General features: G+C 37.4%; 1 long non-coding RNA gene across 1 annotated transcript in view; it reads right to left on the reverse strand.

The window, feature by feature from the left end:
* The window catches only part of LOC141943727 (uncharacterized), a 47,662-nt gene extending 35,068 nt beyond the window's left edge, over positions 1 to 12,594 (reverse strand). Inside the window, exon 1 of the long non-coding RNA XR_012629040.1 lies at positions 12,552 to 12,594. This is a non-coding gene — a long non-coding RNA (uncharacterized LOC141943727). The remainder of the gene's footprint in view (positions 1 to 12,551) is intronic.
* Positions 12,595 to 21,925: the final 9,331 nt, after the last annotated feature.

Below are 21,925 nucleotides of genomic sequence, written 5' to 3' on the forward strand. Positions count from 1 at the left end.
TCCAGGAGCTTCACACTAAAGTGTGTGTGTGTGTGTGTATATATATATATGTATATATATATTTTTTAATATGCATACATGTGAAGCCTGCCAACAATCACACAATATCTTGCAAGTTGATGATATGCTGCCTGGGAATTACCATTCTGTCATTGACTTTAACTTTGTTCAGCTGCTACTTTAACCCCTAGTATTCCCTGCTTTTGTTTTTTCTCTGCAAGTATGTGAACCACCCTTTTCCTAGGCTAATACAATCAAAATGGAAAGAATAAAATGGTATTTGTTTTTATGCATAGTTACAACTTTTCTGTACAATGCCTTATCATCATAATTAACATTATGGTACTAAACAAGAAACTGCTAATGTGTGTTGATGGGAAATATCACTTTCCAGATTTCAGCCACAGCATCCAGAGCTCCAGGTTGTATTTCTTCCCAGTCTAGGTTCCCTGTTGTACTGAGCAGACTTTTTTGTGATTTTGGATGTTGTGGGGTTTTTTTTGTTGTTGGTAAAGTCCAACAGCACATTTTGATTAACAACAAAGAACATAGAAGTATATTTATTTAGGATGAGTATTTCACTGAAATTCACTATGTACTGCCTAAAAGTGTTTATTTAAAGCAGATTTACATACAGTTTAGATTTATTCTTCAGGATCCCAGAATTTAACAGCATATCTCTGGAATCAAAAGAATATCTGTACCTTCTGTGTAGCTTAGAAATGGTTTCAGAAACATCCTTTAGTTTGAGATATTCAACTATTTAACTTGAGTGCATGATAATATCAGCAAATACCAGTTACTCCTGCAACAAGGAAAGTAACACTTTCTTTTCAAAAGTGGCAGTCCTCAGGACTTAACTGGGGGAAAAATATGCTAGTGTCTAAGAAAACATCAAAACGAGTAAAGTTCATGGTAGAAGAGAATTAATTTGGACTTCATCTAAATTTTTACTCCAGAGAATGGTATTTTATTGACTCTGATGTTTCAGAAATTCTTTTAAATCTTTAAAACTTTATAATTTTACCAACATAAATGTATTTTAATCATGTTTTCAATGGCATTTTTTTTTCTTAATCCAGTCTTCTTCATTGAAAAGCTCATAGAATAATACATAAAAAATGTTCTAAGAAATTTTCCAAACAGTTAAAACTACTCCTGAAATGTAACCATAGGTCTTCAGTTCAGGGAAGAACAACAACACATATCCACAGAACAAAGAAGTACTTCAGCTGATATGTCATCCCAGTGACAATAGTCCAGCATTAATATTACTTTCATATCTCCATCATGTGACTCAAAACGAGCAGGATTCAAATGAACATATACAGTTAAATACTTAACAGTCCTCTGTCCCCTATTCCTACCTGACATACTCTCCTTACATTTTTTGCTTTTTTCCATATCCCCTCACAATTTCTTCCCTCCTTCTAAACTGACATAATATCTCTCCCATCTTCTGTTTATCTCCAAATCCTGAACCAGTGGAATTTTTATAAAAATTTTTTTGCATTGTGTTCACTTTTCTTCTGGGCCACTGTTTTCTACTGAATATCAAGATCTCTGCTAATCTTGACAATTTGGATTATAAATTCTTTGGGTCAAAAATTATCTCTTATTCTATGATTATACCTATAACAAGGTAATTTCATATTGATATGGTCTTTCTACACTACCGAAGTAAAATTAATCAGTCAGTGACATTTTCTGATACTATTTTTAAGCCTTGTTATGCCATAGAATAGATGTTGCACTTTTTCCCCCCTTCACTTATGGCTTCAGAATCAGCATTCTATTTATAACCAAAACTGAGACTGGAATTTAGATATTTTTTATCCTGTATGAGGACAGCTTTTTCAATTATTCATCTGATAAGACCATCTTTCTCTTAGCACACTGTTACTATCAACTTTTCACTTTGCCATAAACAGCAAACACAAACTGAGAATAACAATACATTCTAATGTGCTGGGTTTAATTATTATTAATCAAGGGACTGTTGACTGGTCTCCCTCTCCTCTGCTTTACAGAATGAACACCCACAGAAAAGGTAATCTTTTCCCAGGCAATCAGTTTTATTATTCTCAAATACATTAACTAGGAGAAGGACTCAGTGAAACAAGCCGTGACACTGATTATGGAACAGTAAGGCTTTAAAGATTCCTGAGAGCCATGGGCAAATATAAAAATGTATATGAAACAAAAATGAAGATAAACAAAACGATATTTTAAGGATGAGTGAGGGAAACACTAAAGGGGCACTTCGAAGAGAAAGCTCTTGTGTTCACTCAAGTAAGCCAAAATCTGAAAGTAGGGACAGTGAAACCATAGAGAGAATTACATCACTCCACTCTCCACTACATCAGTAGTTTGCTGATTTTTTTCATTATTTTCATACTGGTATGCTCTCAGGTAGATTTCACACAGGAATCCATGTGTTTCAGAGGAAACTAAGGGGAGTATGTGTGAGGGAAATATATACCATACTCCTAAACCACAATGGAAAAACAGTAGGACTGGAAAGTCTTCAGGCAGTGTACAAGAAACAAGAATAGCTGTAAGGAGATGATGTTTCCTTTGGATTAAGTAAATTCTTAATTCACTGTAAAAGAAAATGAACCTTTTCTGTCTGAAAATGGGTATCTCCCATTACTGTGAATTTGTGGATAAGCAGCATGGTTATAGGGAATCACAGAATCAAAGAATTGTCTAGGTTGGAAAAGACCTTGAAGATTATCACATCCAACCATTAACCTCACACTGACCTCCCTAAGCACTATGTCAATGTGACTCTTAAACACCTCCAGGGATGGGGACTCCACCACTGCCCTGGGCAGACCATTCCAACACCTCACAACCCGTTCTGTACAGAAATACTTCCTAACATCCAGTCTAAACCTTCCCTGGCACAAGTTGAGGCCATTCCCTCTTATTCTATTGCTTATTACTTGGTTAAAGAGACTCATCCCCAGTTCTCTGCAACCTCCTTTCAGGTAGTTGTAGAGGGTGACGAGGTCTCCCCTCAGCCTCCTCTTCTCCAGACTAAACAGCCCCAGTTCCCTCAGCCACTCCTCATACGACATGTGCTCCAGACCCTTCACCAGCTTCGTTGCCCTTCTCTGGACACGCTCAAGTAATTCAATGTCCTTTTTGTAGTGAGGGGCCCAAAACTGAACACAGTAATCGAGGTGCGGCCTCACCAGTGCCGAGTACAAGGGTAAGATCACTTCCCTGTCCCTGCTGGCCACACTATTTCTGATGTAAGCCAGGATGCCATTGGCCTTCTTGGCCACCTGGGCACACTGCTGGCTCATGTTCAGCCGGCTGTCAATCAACACCCCAGGTCCCTCTCTAACTGGCAGCTCTCCAGCCACTCCTCCCCAAGCCTGTAGTGCTGCTGGGGGTTGTTGTGGCCAAAGTGCAGAACCCAGCATTTGGCTTTAATGAAACTCATACAGTTGGCCTGAGCCCCTCGCTCCAGCCTGTCCAGATCTCTCTGCAGAGCCTCCCTACCCTCGAGCAGATCAACACTCCCACCCAACTTGGTGTCGTCTACAAACTTACTGAGGGTGCACTCGATCCCCTCATCTAGATCATCAATAAAGATGTTAAACAGGAGTGGCCCCAAAACCGAGCCCTGGGGGACACCAACCGGATTTAACTCCATTCACCACAACTCTTTGGGCCCGGCCATCCAGCCAGTTTTTTACCCAGCAAAACGTGTGCCCATCCAAGACACGAGCAGCCAGTTTCACCAGGAGAATGCTGTGGGAAGCGGTGTCAAAGGCCTTGCTAAAGTCAAGGTAGACAACGTCCACAGTCTTTCCCTCATCCAATAAGCGGGTCGCCCTGTCATAGAAGGAGATCAGGTTTGTCAAGCAGGACCTGCCTTTCATAAACCCATGCTGACTGGGCCTGATCATCTGGTTGTCCCGCATGTGTTGTGTGATGGTACTCAGGATGAGTTGCTCCATCAGCTTCCCAGGCACTGAAGTCAAGCTGACCAGTCTGTAATTTCCCAGATCATCCTTCTGACCCTTCTTATATATGGGCGTCACATTGGCCAATTTCCAATCTGTCGGGACCTCCCCGGTCAGCCAGGACTGCTGGTAAATGATGGAAAACGGCTTGGTGAGCACCCCAGCCAGCTCCTTCAGCACCCTCGGGTGTATCTCATCCAGTTCCATAGACTTGTGTATGTCTATGTGATGCAGTAGGTCACTGACTATCTCCTCCTGGAATGCGGGGGGTTCGTTCTCCAAGTCTCTGTCTTCTGGCTGAGGAGGCTGGATTCCCTCAGTACAACTAGTCTTGCTATTGAAGACTGAGGCAAAGAAGGCATTAAGCACCTCAACCTTTTCCTCATCACTTGTTGCCATGTTTCCTCCCGCGTCTAGCAGGGGATGGAGGCTCTCTCTGGTCTTTCTTTTGCTCTTGACATACTTATAGAAATATTTCTTGTTATCCTTGATTGCTGAAGCCAGATTAATTTCTAGCTGGGCTTTGGACCTCCTGATTTCTGCCCTGCAGAGCGTCACAGTATCTTTGTAATCATGTCACTGCACTTCTTCTTTCTGAGGGTGCAATTCTCAGTGGTCGTAATAAACCCTGGATCTGACGCTTCAGCTTACTGAGCTTCCACTTCCCCAGGAGTGGGGAACTCCCTTCAGGAGTTCTACTGCAACGGTTTTGAGCTTTTAATTGACCCAGCCTGGCATCACAATAGGCTAACAGAAAGCAAGACTTATAAAAGAAGTTTCTGAATTATCGTCATTGCTGCTTTTAAGAGCACGACATGTCCATAAGTCTTTGAAAGAATGCATCCTTGACTTCTACCCTGAGGTAAATCTCACCTCTTTTAACAGTGTAAGGTAGAGGCTGATTTTTCTGACAATGAAAGCTTCTGTTCCATCCCTCTCTTTCAGGGTTTTCTCTCATAACCCACTAGATAGCTCACAGAGAGTATCTTCTCTCTGACATGCACAAACCCACACCTTATTTGAAAGTGTCCAGTCTCTTTAGCTGGGTTTATGTAGAGCCAGTGAAATAACTATTGCACAGGGACTGGTTTTTGAGGGACATTCAGAAACAAGAGCCACTCTCAGCTCTCTCATTAAAAGTTTTCCTACACTCTTTCTTCTGAAAGATATACTGAGAAAAAACTGATCTTGTCACAGCCAAGATACTTCTACAATACAGTGTATCAACAGGGAAATAGCAGACAAAATGGAGAATAAAGCAAAAACAAAACTTAGTTTTACATAGATGTTCGACAAATCTTGCTTGAAACTTGGATATTTATATTCTCTCTTCTACCACAGACAATCCACTCAGTATCGTTTAAAGGCACATATTGCCTAGTCTCAGCTGCTGTGAGTTATTTTTTTTCTAATGCCTCTCAGAGCATTATACTAGACAGTAAATTACACCAGGCAATAATTACCGTGTTAAGGGAGCTTTCAACCATCTATGTTCCCTATAAAGCAAAGGGAGATGCAGGAGAGACCTGCATCTATCTTTAATGTACTGTAAAAGAAATGATATAGATTCAAGGACAGCATTTGACAACTGGAGAAGTCAGTATTACTAGTAACATAGGAAAAAAATATTTTTTGCCTCTTGCTTTAAAGCAGATTTTTGCTGTGCTTGTAAAAAAAAAGCTGTCATTAAATTCAAAGCAGTTATATGCTGTTTCTTTTACAGGATGCACCTGGGAGCCCCCAAGCTGTCCCTCTGATTGGAATGGGACTATGAAAATGAGAGTAGAGACTTTGTTTAGTGTATTGAACATGCAGGTAGGGATACTTAGGAACTCAGATGAGGAAAATGTTGTTTAAGTAACTGCTGGCTAAGGAGTGGTTAGACCTCTTAAGAGTTATGTGCAAGGAAAGGTGTATAGAATAGAGCTGTTAAAAGTCTTTTTCATATTGTGAAGACCTAAGATTTTTGAAAAGTATTTGTTCAGTTTGTTGAGCAATTATTTTTCTAGATATTGAGTGGTGTGTGATGATCAGGAGTTGTCAGGGTAGAAAAAGCTCAGAAATTACACCTGTATGGTTGTGGTGCTCATAGTCTCTCTGGGAGTGCTCCTTTTTAACAAAAGCATGAATTTCCAAGAAGGCCAATGGTATCCTGGCTTACATCAGAAATAGTGTGGCCAGCAGGGACAGGGAATTGATCTTACCCTTGTACTCGGCACTGGTGAGGCCGCACCTCGATTACTGTGTTCAGTTTTGGGCCCCTCACTACAAAAAGGACATTGAATTACTTGAGCGTGTCCAGAGAAGGGCAACGAAGCTGGTGAAGGGTCTGGAGCACGTGTCGTACGAGGAGTGGCTGAGGGAACTGGGGTTGTTTAGTCTAGAGAAGAGGAGGCTGAGGGGAGACCTCATCACCCTCTACAACTACCTGAAAGGAGGTTGCAGAGAACTGGGGATGAGTCTCTTTAACCAAGTAATAAGCAATAGGACAAGAGGGAATGGCCTCAAGTTGTGCCAGGGAAGGTTTAGACTACATATTAGGAAGCATTTCTTTACAGAAGGGATTGTTAGGCGTTGGAATGGTCTGCCCAGGGTGGAGTCCCCATCCCTGGAGGTGTGTAAGAGTAGGGTCGACTTAGCGCTGAGGGATAGGGTATAGTTGGGAACTGTTAATGTTGGGTTGATGGTTGGACTGGATGATCTTCAAGGTCTTTTCCAACCTAGACAATTCTGTGATTCTGTGATTCTGTAATAGTACTAGAGTGGGGGGGAAAGTCTACAGAGAGAGCTTCTTTGTATAAAAGAGTTAAAACAATGCAGAATACCTTCTCGAAATCTTATAGGGGATATCAAATATCTAGATGTAGCTTATTTACAATTGTGGTAAACCCATTGACCTAGTTGAGGTTACACCTAAGACAGAACTGCTGTAAAAAATCTGTCCTGACATTTCCTCCATTTCCAAAGAGAAATAAAAATCTTGATACTGTATCTTGAAACACGGAAGTAAATCTATTTTGGATCACTTAAGCAGCATTTCACTTTCCAGATGCCTTTCTTAATTTTTTTTAAAATGTTATTCATGTTTTAAAAATCTAGGGTTTTAAATATGTGATTTTCTTGATAGTAACACCAAAAAACTTTTGCAGAGAGATTAATTCTAATAGCTGACCTTTTCCCATAATATTTTGGTCCAAATTGGTCAGTGGGTATTTTGTTCTAATTTATTTGTTTGCTTATTTTACAAAAAGGGCCTTTGTCAAAACATTCCCAGCAAGCTTTCCAACTGACGGACCCAATTACAGTTAGTTGCAGCCTTATGCAACTTAAGCTGATATTACTCCTCTTCTCTGGAATAGAGGTAACAGGAGCTTCAACCTTGTTCTCACTTGGATTATTGCCTTGAACAAGATACAAAGTTCACACTAAGTTTTGCATCTGCTAGGAAAAGCTCATTTTATTTTTGCTGTGTGTTACCTGCATTAAGTATACACTCTCACTTTCTCAAGAGAAAGTGTTGTGTAAATGACTTCATGTGTTATCTTAATAACTAATGTGATTGCCGGGATCCGATATATCTTGCAAAAGTGAATCTTCTCTAATGGCATGTGCACATTTCCCCAAGGCTGGCTTGCAAATTGATTTTAGTAAACTAACAATTTTCATTTTAGTTTCAAAGATTAAGAACTTGCTGCCAATAAGAGAGATGTGAGTTTGTTGCATGCTATCCATGTCATTCCCTCAGTTTGTGCTGTCACGTTATTTCTCCAGTTTCTGCTAATCACTATCATTGCTCTTCCATTCTTCCTGTAGTCCTGTGGCCCTAATCAATATATTTGTGTCGTATTCTGCTGTCTGATCTTGTGCCTTGTATGCTGCTCTGTTTTTATAACTAATGCTTAATCAATTTATCTTCTATACTTTACTTACAATCAATGTGACAGGCTGACTTGACACACTGATTCATTTATAAACTAACAATCTTCTCATTGGAATTGCATAGCAAAACAACTCGAAAGCAATTTGCACAGCTGTAATATGTAAAATGAGTATGACCTCTGTGGATATATTAGTAAATAATTATTATATTAAATTATTTTTTATATTGGATATATTTTTTTGTTAAGGCTGAAGGTCTGCAGCAATCTCCGTTTTAATCAGTTTATGTGCAGGATAAACAAGAAGGATTCCTTTGTTGCTGGAGGAAGTAGATAAAATTTATTGTTATATGTTAATTACAGAGGGCTTTCTTAGTTATCAGCAATTGCTTTCCCTAATAAAGAAAGTTCCATGTAGCGTGACTCTTTGCCTATGTGTTCTCTGTTGTACTGGAGTACCGAATATTTTCATCTGAAGACTGCAATTAGCCAGCAGGAATAGTATTTGAGGTTATTTATCAGGTGAAAGTACTATGAAATATTGCAGCAAGTGTTTTCCTAAAGCTAAATCTGGAACTCAGTTTGCACTTACATATGCTTATATTAATAAACTTACACATGTGTTTGGACATATGTGTATGTGCTAGAAATACAGCAAAATAAAGAGGAGGAAAAGATCTAAGCATTATGCTGAGGATGTAATTAACCTGGCAAAAAAAGGTGATAGCTGCTAGTGTTCAAAGATAGACTTTCTTTATTATCTCACATTCAAGAATTTAATTCAGAGACTGAATTTTACCTTTGTGTCCCACTATAATCCTCTTGAAACATTATTATTTATTGTTATACCAAAGTTTCCTTTCATTTCCAAAAACATCTAGAAATGTTATTCCTCTGTTATTTTGTAAGCCATGTATTTAGGTCCTTGTTTTTTGTTTATTTGTAGAATTACTAAATTCCATATCACGTTGATTACAGCTTTTCAATCCAGTCTGAAGCACTTCTGTATGTGACCTCTACCACTGCTACAGCACTTTCTGCTGTATTATACTGTCCGGTTGTTGGCAACTGTCTAGCAGCCCTGTCAAAGGACCTTGATTATTTCTCTCTGTATGCATATAGCTAGTCTACACTTTTCCAGAAAAAGATATTTCTTTTGATAATGCTAAGTTCTTCAGAGTCTCACCAGACTTTTCTGCTTCTCACAACTTTTTATAAAACAGTAATTTTTTGTGTTTTTTCCCCCTCACTAATAATGGTGTAAAAGAATAGTCATAATGCTGTATCTATTAGCCTGCTATACTGCTGTTTATCTATTTCTGTGTCAAAGATAATGTGAGTTTTTAAAACTCCATTCAGTGAGGATTTTTAAACCAAAAATATTCTTTCCCATTCCCTTATAGGATGTCATCATATATTTTCTAAAATGAACAATCCAAGGAAATAGCAGAACATTTTACCTCTCTAGAAATGCTGCCAGAAAGGGAAGAAAATTCACCAGTTTTGCCTTAGTGAACAAAGCCAGAGAAGGGGTGTCAAGGAGGGTGGGCAGCTCTCTCCTCTGCCTGCACAGGTAAACTGCCCACAGCCTGGAGCCTGGGGACAAAACCTGCAGTTGCTCTTCTCTGGACTAGGAATTCATGTGGATGTTTCAGTGCAGTCGTTACTTTCAGCTAGCCATTTGTTGGATATCAGCATGTCGAACCAAAGAGCTCACTGCTGAAATGTAGTGGGGAACCCTTTATCTTTCTCTTTTGGATAAACTGAATTATGCAGACTAACAAACTGAATGGTTCCATCCCTTTCCTTGTCTCAGACTGTGTCATCTGTAAGATTTACAGAACATTTTGAAAATTATTCTTAAATACCTGGCTCTGGATTAATTTTTTTTTTTTTTTTTTTAATGTATGTGGCTTGACAGGATTTAATCCTTTTCATGTTTTAAAAGGCTGGAGGTAATAAATCTGCTGGACTTATGACTAGCTAATATGATATGCTGATTACTAATTACCAAGTAGCTAGGATACTGTCTCTTTTGAAAAGAAAGGACACATTACATGAGAGAAGTCTTTATGTGTTGACCACTTATGGGTCCTTCATAATTCTTTTAATGATCTTGAATCTTTCAGTATCTCTTTTGTTTGCTGCACGGTACCTGTTCACAAGGTGAAACAGGGCTTCATTCAGCTGGTACAGAATGTCCTTTTTCCTCATGGAAAAAAGACCTCTTTATGTCTGAGTACAGGCATTTCTGAAGGTGTTAATGAACCTATGGCAAGGTTGAAGCAACAACAGTAGATGTCAGGTTGCAACTGTTCTTTTCTCTCATTTTTTGAGAGGTGCGTCCTGCTTAGTTAAAAATAATTGTTTTTGTTATTTAACTAACACTCAGTTCAGTGACTTTATTCCTCTGTGTGTAGCATTTTCCCCCTTCCCTCCCCCAGGTTGAATTTCCTTCAGATGACATTTCTTTAGGATAAATAAGTCACTGTGAGAGGTGAGAGCCTGATTTATTTTACTAAGATAACTTTGCTTCTTTCTCACCCTGCATTTATTTTTCCATTTCTGCGTTCAAGTACTGAAACAATGTTAATTTTCCAGATAGCAGGTATCCCCCTCAAACTCATACCATTAAAAAAAGTCCCCATCACCCCAGTGGTGCAAGCACCATGGAGGTATAGATTCTGGAAAAGACAGACACGTTTTTCAGTGAAAGACAAATAAGTGACAGTACACTGAATCAGCTTGCCCAGCAATTTAACAGAAGTTCAGTTCCTGGTGCAAACTACAGCTGAGAAATGGCATTAGTATTTTATGACTCCTGCATAAGTGAAAGGTACATCACATTGCTGCCAGAGTAGTGGATGAACAAACCTCACATACTGTGATCTTTACTCTTCTACTTTTGGAAATAGTATTTTGTCTCCAATAACAAAAAATCTAGTCATCATCACTAAATTTCGTAGTCTAGTTGAAGATGTCCCTGCTCATTGCAGGGGGAGGGATTGGACTGGATGACCTTTAAAGGTCCCTTCCAACCCAAACTATTCTATGATTCTATGAAATGTCAGGCATTTTGACATTTCTTAAAATGGTGACTTTTAAGAGATGGCCCAAACAATTAATAGTTTGTGGTAACAAATGTCTGTTAGTGCCCAGCAGAACGATATTTTTATAAAATTAAGATAAAAAACATCAGAGGAATCTGTATTGTGTCCAGCAGCTGAAACAAACAACAAAGAAAAAACCAAATAACCCACCACACCCTGTGTTTTTCCTTCATCCAAACAATGTGTAACTCATTCTCCTTCCACAATTTGATTCAAGGAATCCTTCTTGCTACCCCTGTACCACTGCGAGACCACTGCCATGACCTGGTCCGGGAGAAGAGAGGTTGGAGAGAAGTAACTGTGCAACACCCTCAATACAGGAATGGTGAAAAGACTGTACTAATACCCCGGACCCTTCTTAAAGTAGTTGTATGTTGAGGGAGGGTGCAGGGTAACAAAACAGCAGATCACTGGACAAAGTATTTAGAGCATTGAGAGTGGCTTCTAAGCTGTTGTCACTTATTTCAGGGACTTGAGACATCAGACAGGAAAAACAACATGGAAGAAAAGAATGTGTTAAGTCATCCCTTCATCAAATTGTTTTCTGCTCTATAGTGAACATTCCATAGAAAATATAAAAGTCCCGTAGAGGAACAATTAAATGGGGTTTTGCTACCTTGTCACCTTTAGAAATCTTCAGACAACAAGAAGTCTAGTATTTGAGGCATGCAGCTAAATACAAGAAACTTTTTCTTGAACAGGTTTAAGATCATTTTCTTCCTTAAGTGTAAAGGGTATTAGTTTTCCAAATTCCTCATTAAATTGTTTTATTTTATAGTTTTTACTCCTGTTCTCAAAAGCTGATTATTTTTAAAATATATACTCAAGATGTTTTGCAAGTAGATATTTTTCTACTCTATGATTAACCTACTACTTCTGAATAACTCAATTATACACGTTTCTTTCATTCTATAGTGTTTATAGCTGAAAGACTTTCTTGGGGAAGATGACAGGGAAACCAAATTAATAATTTCTTTAGGTGCTGTTATGTTCATTTTACAGATGGGAATGTTGAAAAGTTAGAAAGAGGTGTGGTCAAGATCTAAGAAGTATAAAGAGATCACAGCCTACCTTATTTTCCACCAAGTGTCTTTTCCACAGCATGAAACACCAGACTTGATTACCGTTGGCAGAAATTATAGGTTAATTGAATAAATGAGGAAGAAGAAGATTATTGATCAGCAGGGGAAAAGTCAACCTTTTTCAGTCATCTTGGCATTCTGGGAAGGGAGTGCAAAGCAGAAACAGTGAATGGCTGCGTAGAAGACATGCAGCCAACTCTCTATCTCTCCTAAGTGAGGTTTGCAAAGAAAAAGCACGATTTGAAGTATTATGGGTAATGCTATTCAAATTGCCTTATTGACAAGAGAACCTTTGACCTTCAGGAATTATTAATACTTTTTTTTGCATGACATCTACAAAACCAGATGCTAAGATCAGTATTAAAACCAAATCAGTATAAGAATCATGTGAGCATATCAAGCACTATCCTGTTTATAGATAGCAGTTAACTAGAACATGGTATCCGATCCAAGGAGTCTGCAGTGAAAATGATTAATCATACTAATAAAACACATTTTTACCTTATTAAGCATCTTCTGATTGTTTTCAAAGAGCATCTTGGAGTTTCCTCAGTTACTCTAATTACTGTCCTGTTCCAGCTTCTTCAGAAATCCAGTTCATAAAGACACATAAACAGTCAAGGACTTCAGAAATTATTTCCAGTGTAAACAGTCTTTCTCTATGTAATGTTTACTAAATACTGTATTAAAGCAATGCTATATATAGAAGAACGGACCTCTTTAAAGAAGTAGTGGACTTGAGTTTTCACAGATGTAGATGAGATTGTTCTGACCTTATAACATGTATTGTTGTAGAATGTAAAATCCTTGGCATTTTAAAATAGTCATATACACAGCATAATATATCATTGTACAATGTAGACAGTGCAGCTGTTGTTAATGTGTTACAAAACTGTCCAGTCTCTGATGAATACTGAACTATTCTCCACCAGTCAGACTGCATGTTTACAATACTCAATACATCTGGCTGACTTTAATTGCATTAGCTTTGCTGCACCAGAGGTGGCATAACTTTCATGCGAGCTAATTAGATTTGCTCAATTTAAACAGACGCATTAATGCAGCTCAGCAAGGCTCAATTAAATCTCTTTTCAATGCAAAGGCACAATGTGAAGCATTATGGGTAATGCTATGCAAATTGCCATATTGGCAGAGAAGTTGAGTGAGTTGTTTGCAATGCCTGTTGGCACAAAGTAAGTTTCTCCAGTTAGATTATGAAGTCTAAAACAGCAAGACATGTGTTCTACATCCCCTTTCTTGGGGCTCTTCAAAATGGTGCATCTGCCTTCCCAAGCAAAGGAAGTGATTTGTGAGTTTTTTTAGAAAACTGATGTCTTAAGATTTCATCCTAACCTTTGTGCCCACTGATTTGTATTTTATATGCTTTCCCTTACAGAGGCAAGCGCAAAACCTAATAATAATACATCTCCATAATGGGATTTCAGAAAAATTGTATGTTCCTGGTGTTTCAAACTTATTACACTTAACATCACTCTTACCATTTGCTAGTGCTCAAGCATAACTATCCTTCATTTCAGTTTTTTCAGTTATGTACTGTGACCCAAAATGCTTAGCCTTGCGGGCTTACTTCTGAGAAGTGAAACTTGCTGACAGAGATACACATTTTCTTGGTTTCATTCAGTGTGCAAAGCTTTTTAAATATTTCCATCCAATAGTGATATTACAACACAGAAATTCAAGTCTGCCTTTCTTTGTTATGGCCCAGAAGAAATAGCAGATAGATTTTTCTTCAGGAGCAGTGGAGCAGTCACACTGCAGGCCACATCCAGTGGGCATCAAAGGTAAGTGTTTTGCAGTGCAACCAGGATGCCATCAGCCTGTCTCTAGAACCACTTTTTGTTTTGGTAGCCTAAAAATTCTTCCTTCCCTCAAAATTAGTAAGAGAGGGGACCCTTTATGGGAACACAAGCAAGATAACTCTGCCCTCATTAATGTTACATTTTATTCTTCAAAATAAGGTAAACATATAGCAAAATCAATAGTGTAATATTGACCACATAATTTATTTTTGTACAGAACCCAATGTGTCTAAGCACTTGTATCTCCTCTAGTTAATAGGATGCAGTTTCATTTATACCTGCATGAATTACATGCATTTCTCCCAATGGAAGGATGAGCTGAATAGGCCATTTGATGACATTGTTTCCAACCCAACATTACTGGAAGATATTGTAATTAATGGGATCACAGTAAAAGTAACCATTTTATTTTAATGTGGTGATGCTCCTGGTTGGATGCATAAAAAGCACACCATATGCTTCTTCAAGTACCCTCATAGGTATGTTATGGATTGCTTTAGCGGTTTGTGTTCTGCTGTGACTGTTATGGAGAGGTTGACTGGCAAAAGCAGTCTGCAGAATAGGTTCGTCATAATTTCGTAACAAATATGAAAACACTTGATCTCACTTGACACATGGTGTGTCTGTTAGTGAACAGCGTATGCTATTCCTCACTACTTTGTGTGGGGATTTGTCACCCCTTTGACCCTCTTTTTCTGACCCTATATAGAAATTTATTTTTTACAAAATACAAAATTCTAGAATAGTTAAGATTTTTCTGCCTTTTGTGTGCCTATGCAGGGGATTTAACAGGAGGGAGAGTATACTCTACTGGTCAGAGAATAAGGTTCATGAGGTTAAAATCAAACATTTTTGTAAATAAAGGACACAGCTTAGTGGCTAAAATCAGACCAATATAGAGGTAGCAGCCAATTATTGGATCCCATTGTCTCATATTTTAGATACTTATACACAGTTATGCCTTTTTAGTGGAGTAGTAATCACAGTAAATTTAAATTACAGTGACACCAAGAGGCTCTCAAACGAGTGAAAATCAACAACTTCATTAAACAATATGTGGAAGTTACAGTCATATTGGTATCAGACAAACCAATATGAAACAGATCTCTCTATGATTAACCAAATGCACAAGACAACTAAATTCAACACATCAATTATAAATAGGAAAGGTAATTCATTTGCCCTGCACTTTAGTAGATTCTGTGTTCCCACAGCATATCCAGCTTGGCTTTGACTTTAGTTGAAAGCCGTTATTTTCCATTCATATTCTTAGAACTTGTGTTTCATTCTCAAACTGTAGGTTTTGCAGAAGTAAATGTTTTAAAAAGAAATACAGTATTCTTCACAGGTTTTTGGCCAGAATCTCTAAAACTCATTCCCTCAACTGGATCCATATTCAGAAAGCTGGCAGAGGCTCTGCTACTGTGTTGTAGCTGTGTCCTCTCTATCAGCTGTCTAATCATACATATCCAGGGTAAACGTTTTCAGAAATTTTGCTGTGTCCATCCACCTTGGGGCGTTTGCCCTAAGTGATAAAGAAAGTATTGGAAAGAGTAGGATAAACCCTTTATACAACCCTGCCAATGTCTTAAAAACTTTAATGGACTCATCTTTCTCTTGGTGGTTTTTTTTGAAATTCCTGTAATAAAATAATTTCTATTTACTGCAATTATCATAATATTATGTGAATTTGAATTAAGCAGTGAAAATTGTTTTGGCTTTCCTTTCCCAGTTTCATGATCTAGTGACTTCATCTTCTAAACTGCCATTGGAATATGAAGGCAATCCCATACTGAGACAACATATTGGTTTGAAACAGTCTTGGTATTGTAGATCCCAGTGCTCAGATTCCAGATATAATGGCTACTGCTGAAGTGTCAATGTCTTCAAAACAGAATGTGATTTCTGGAAACCTAAAAGTTAGTTTGAGGTAAACATGTAATTGAAACTTAATAAAGATGGGAAAGAGCAGGAAACTCAGGAATCAGATGTGCTCATGTAGTCTGCATTGAATATTACTCCTGAATTTTGGTCTGTTCAATAAAAAAGGTTTAAATTTGTTCCAATTTATTTTCTCTTTCTGTCTAAAATGTTGTGTTTAGTCATGAAAGCATACTCTCACAAGACATCAACCCAGAACACATAAAACCTAACTTTAGAAGGTGAGTTTGCTTATGCTTTTGACTATAGTCATCCTGGAATAATTTCAGGGAGAACAGTTGAGATAAAACAAAGTTTAATTGCATTTTATCCTCTTAATTCTAAACTTGACAACATTTAAACTATATACCTTTTGAACAAAACATGACCTTTAACTAAAGTATTCCCAGCTGTAACCATTATAATTATAATGCTTATTTATTAATATGACTGATAATATGTAAAAATACGGTTGCAGTTATAGTAAAGTCAATTAGTGCAATACCCCAGAGAACACACTCTAAATGGATAAAATTCAATAATAATGATAATTACTTTCATCCAGAAGGATTTAAAATTAGATTATGAAGCTAACATGGTGTGTATATGTTTAAAGGCTCAGTCTAACTGTTTGATGCCAGTGATTATGTGGCTGACCCTTCATGTTCCAGGAAATATTTTCCACTTTGAGTTTATGCCTTCTCTGTTTTAAAGGGAAAAAGAAGATGAAGGGGTTTGAGATGAACAGCTGTTCAAAACAGGCAAACATTGTTTTGTGTTGCACCAGAACCATAAATACTGTGTTTTCTATGATTCTATGAAAGAAAATGTCCCTGGAATACTGTTTACCTAACAAAGGATTCAACTTCAATATGTTTTTCTTTCCCACTGTTTGGAGAGAAATTTCTGAGGAGATCCTCCATGTACTTTCTTTGTTGCTTCTCAAGTCCCAAAAATCTTCAGAGGTCTGGATTTTTTCCTAGTGTCGTATCTCTGGTGCCTATTTCAATTCCTTACCAATATTCCTACATAACATAGAAATGAGCCTTTTACGTAATGAAGCCATTTCTTTTTTGATCTTAGATTGCAGTACATTGGCCTGCTCTTCTGATATCAACTCCTCTTTTCATCTTATCATAAAGAAGGTTAAGAACTTCCTTGATATTCTGGTACTTACACATGGAAAAGATGTGTAAGGAAAGGTTTTTCAGTATGACAGGCAAAGGCATAACAAGATCCAATGACTTGATTAAATAAGGCAATTTCCAAGCAGAAAGTGCAATTAAACATTGAAACAGACTTCCCAGGGGAGATGACAATTCTGTTAAATGAAATATGTTTCAAGTTCTGGCACTAATTCTGTTTCTGAGAATGTTTACCACTTGGAGTATAGAGGGTCAGACAGGATGATCACATCAGTCACTTCTGGTCTTCAAGTCTATTCATATATAAATCCTGTAACTTGCCATGGTTCCAGTGTGGTACATCATACTTGTGTCTCAGAGAGAAGTCCTTATGGTAACTAAGCAGCTCCTCATTCATCAAATGTGAAATGCATTGAAGATTCTTTTCTCAATCTATAGACTATCCTACATTTTTTTGCAATGCTTTAATAAAATACAAACTCTAAACCTCTATTGTTTGGAAGAACAATACATTAAAGTTAGGGTTTGATGGAACAAAAATCTTCAAAATGAAAATAATTACCTTTAGGAGCTGTATCTTTGTGAAGCCACTTAAAAAGATGTGTGTTTCCATGTTATCCCATTACTATCCTTCATATATTATTTATAGCATAAAATTCAAACTCTTAAAATACAAGTATAGCATCATATTTATGCTTAGCCTTTTGATACATTTATTACCAAAGTCTTTTTGACAATCCAGATAAATAAATGAAATAGTCTTGTTCTCCTGAAATCAAGGATTCCAGTGGAATAGATTAATTGTTTTCTACTCCTTTAGAAGTCATGCTGGTTTTTCTCTATTGTATTGAGATTATTACAGTGTTTTAAAAAAAAGAGCTAATATATTTAAAAGGTGTAAGATTGTATTTTAAATTCGGGTTCTACAACCTAATATATGAAATGACACCGACCAGGTACATAGGGGATTGTTGGTACTGACTAGTTTCTGGAGTTGTATGAGCCATCCAGAAATAGGGACATTAAATATTCTCCTTTTTTTGTGTTTGTACTTTTTCACAACCATGATCGTCTAAAGATTATGCCTAATAAGACGGTATTTGCATTGGTGACCATGACCATGACATGAAATCAAAAGAAGACAGACTAAACAGTGACAACACTTAGAATATTGTTTTATTTGTATGTTTGTTTGTTTGTTTCTTTATTTCTGGTCTGGTAGTGGAACTCTGAGCCTGAAAAACTGTTTGATTTTATAAGAGTTTATAAGAATATCAAACAGTTAACAAGGTATTTCATCCTCCTATGAAATTTTCCTCTCTGAAAAAGAATTAAAAGAGTAAGAGAGAAGAGTGTGGGAGCATTCCTTATTTAATTTCTTTTTTCTCTATATGTGAAGACGGCATAGCTGGCCACCTTTGGAGAGATCAGGTAAATACACCTTCACATGTATTGTGCTTCCCTTTTAAAAGTATTTATTATGAACTATTTTGCTTCTTGAGTTGGTGTGTATTTGCATTGGCCTTTTCTAGATTAAGTGCCACAAGCCTGCCCCTAAAATCTGTTGGGATCAATACAACATATGTTACTTATCTCCTCAATAAGTGTAGAAATTCTGTGAAAGCTAATTTAAGAAATCATGAATACGGGAAATTTTCTCTACTACACTTTTTTTCTCTACTAAAAAAAGGTGTAGAGTTAACATGTAGATGTAACATTTGTAAAAAGTGAATGTGATTCAGGAACTCACATATGCTATGATCATGCACATAATTATTGAAAACAGATGATTTTGTTAATTGAAAGCATTGTTCTGGGTGCGAGTGTGTTCCAACTGCACATATGCAAACAAGTTCTAAGTTTAGAAGAGTTTAAAACCAATTACCAAGACCAGTTTAATTTACAAGATTTCACAGAAAAATAAAATACATCATGACAGAAAGAAGCATTCTCTAAGGAATCATTGTTGTGATGATTCACTTTACTTGCTTTTAGAGACAACAGTTGTGCAAATGCCAACATACAATGAATCTCAAATTTTAAATATACACGTGAGAGTTCCTAAAGACTACACTAATAGTTCTACAATAATTTTCTATGTATATGGTTATATAAAGAAAGTCTCATTTGCACAGACTCATTCCCTGATAAATGGATTAAAACAGTTATGTATTATGTTATTGGAGACATTTTTGTTTAATATTAATTGTGATTTTGATATTCATAATATAGCAAATGTGTTCTGGCCTCTATATGACCTAACTATTTTATAAAAACTATTTTAGAAAAAAGCATAAATTGCAAAGTAATATAGTTCCAGTAAATCAGATGCCATGAAATTATTGTAATATGCTATAGTATGAAATCTTATAATTTTGAAATCATTTGCCTAAAATTAAGTTTCATCCTGGAAGTTTTACTGTTGTTTTTGCAAACAGAGTTATTACAAATATTAAAATGACAAATGGCCACAATTTTAAGGCTAGGTGATGGAGACTATGCTGGAGACTACTTATTCCTGTGAGCGGTTCCACAGAAATTAAAAGGTCCACATGCAGAAGGAAGTTCATAAAGATAAGGACCAGATCTAACAATGCCATTGCTTGAATACAGCAAAGCTTTGTGTAACCTAGTGCAGTTTACACTAGAGTTCTCACACTGAAATACTGAAACAAGGAACTAATCTCAATTCTGAAGGAGGCCAAAACTCAGGCAGGGTTGTGTGATGCTGACATTTTGCTGGCAGATTTTTCACCATTGCATTCCTCCATCTCCTTTTATATTTTGCTTTCCTCTTGTTTTATTTCAATTTAAAAGGTGTTAAGCTGCTAAGTAATTTCTCATTTATGCTATGACTTCATAGCACAAGAGACATGACAGATCCTCTGAACACTGCAGATCCTGTACTGATCTAATCAGTGAAGTATTGGTAAGGTTATAAGATTAAAGAACTCAAATAATTCCCCAGATACCCTGCAATTGAAGAGATAGATATTTAAGGTTTAAGGTTGCCTAGACTGAAATTAACTGAAATTGTCTTGGCTGTTCCAGAAGGGAAACCTGTTTGCTTGAGGAAAGTCTTTTCAAAGCAAAGCTACTACAATTGTTCTCATATATGCTTCATGAGAAATGTTTTAAATCAAGGCCTCATCTGATTTCAGAAGGGTGAGCTTTGTGAGTTGTATCTGCATGTTTTGACAAATTCAAACTATGGCATTTCAAATGGTAAATGGCAACTTTATCTCTTAGGAATCACAGATAGATAAATATATTTATGTGGAGCAGAATCCAGTTGGACAAACAATTTCTGTAGGTCATTGTTAATAACAAGATCGAACAGATAATCTGTCATATGTGGCAGTGATATCACTCCATTATGTGTTACTATTCAGAAGTGCAAATTACTTTCCAGAGCAACCAACATAAATTAAGCATAACAATTTCTTCTTTGACTTTATGACTTTTCTTCCATTGTATAGTCAATCTTCACCTCTTTCCCATGTCTCAGCTGGTAACATGAAAAAAACAATGATAGATTTTGTGGTGGCTGTTAGCTACATGTGTTCCTCTTGTAGCCCTTTAAATTTTTACTTTAGTTCACTGGCTTTCTGAGCACACATTTACACTGGGCAGTAGAGCACAGTATAATACTTGCTAAACTGCTTTTTGAGTGAGCAGGAGACTATGTCTGAACCTGAAAGCAGTCCAACCACAGTAGCACAAATTGTCTCACACTAGCTCCGGACTAGTTCTGGAGATACACTGGCCAAAAATTTGTCTGAGTCCTCTGTGTTATGTTGACACATTCAGTAAATCAGCCATGTGTTGTATTGTATAGTATAGTCGTTCCCTCCTTTCCTTTCTTTATATTCAGATATTTTGAGGTAACATATTTTTACCTATGATAGGTATGAATAATGCTTAATCCTGCAACCCGTAGCCTCAGAAGTGATCCCTGCTAGCATAAACACCATAGATGAAATGCATCCATGCATGCAAAATTTGTATTCCTTGCATGTCTGTCGGGGGTATATGACTGTGCCCACATGCCTTTGAAAGAGTCTGTCTACCATCAGGGTAAACCTAGTGTAATAGAAGCTGTCCAGAACTTCCATAATGAAGCCCTGTTTTCACTGACTTATGACTTTGTCAAGATGGTACCATAGAGAACTTAACCAGATATGCTCAGTACCTTTGTTGAACTCCATTTATTTGAAAAAGTACATCTATTAGTTATTATCAGTGTCGCAACCCAGTGTTTAAATCAGTTTTGGTTGTAGCAGCCCTTAGGTGAGAAGGTACAGTACTTCAGAGCTGGCAACATGAACTTTGGAAGACAGTTTTCTTCCATCGCAGGAGTTTCTTTTTTTCTCATACTTTAAAAATTTTTTCACATTTGGTTAAATTATGAGTCCTTAAAATGATCTCTTCATAACTGCAGAGGGGAGTTGTTAGCCTGCCAGTCAATTCTCTGAAGCTTTCCTTGACAGGGAACACATTCCTTTGCTTTGTAGCCTGCACTGACAAGAAGACTGCATCTCCAGGAGCAAGCAAACATGCTCCATCTGAGGGGTGCAAAGGCAGAGCAGGGCATTATTTGAAGCTTTCACTTACAGGAGTAAGAGGTCACAGTGTCCAACTAGTGAGACCCAGTCCCCTGTATAATAGGGAACTGAGATCATCATTCCTGAGCATCCAAGATCTCTGACCAACATATAGGTGTGGAATCACAGTGCAGAAGTGCCAGCAGCTCATCCCTACAGTTCCCACTGACTTTATCAGTGACAGTAGGGATGACATCAATATTCCAGCATGACTGGTAATGCCTGGGGGAGGAGACTGCAGCATCAAAATATGAAATCAATATTTTTCCAATTGGTAGTAGAAGCCACAATGCCCTTTAGCTGATGAGGACTTCCACTGAGGACTGCAGCACAGACAGGGTGTGCTTCCTGCCCCAGTGTGCTGTGGTATTAGGCCTGGTGCTGGC

The sequence above is a fragment of the Strix uralensis genome, chromosome 5 (genome assembly GCF_047716275.1).
Source record: "Strix uralensis isolate ZFMK-TIS-50842 chromosome 5, bStrUra1, whole genome shotgun sequence".
Lineage (NCBI taxonomy): Eukaryota > Metazoa > Chordata > Aves > Strigiformes > Strigidae > Strix > Strix uralensis.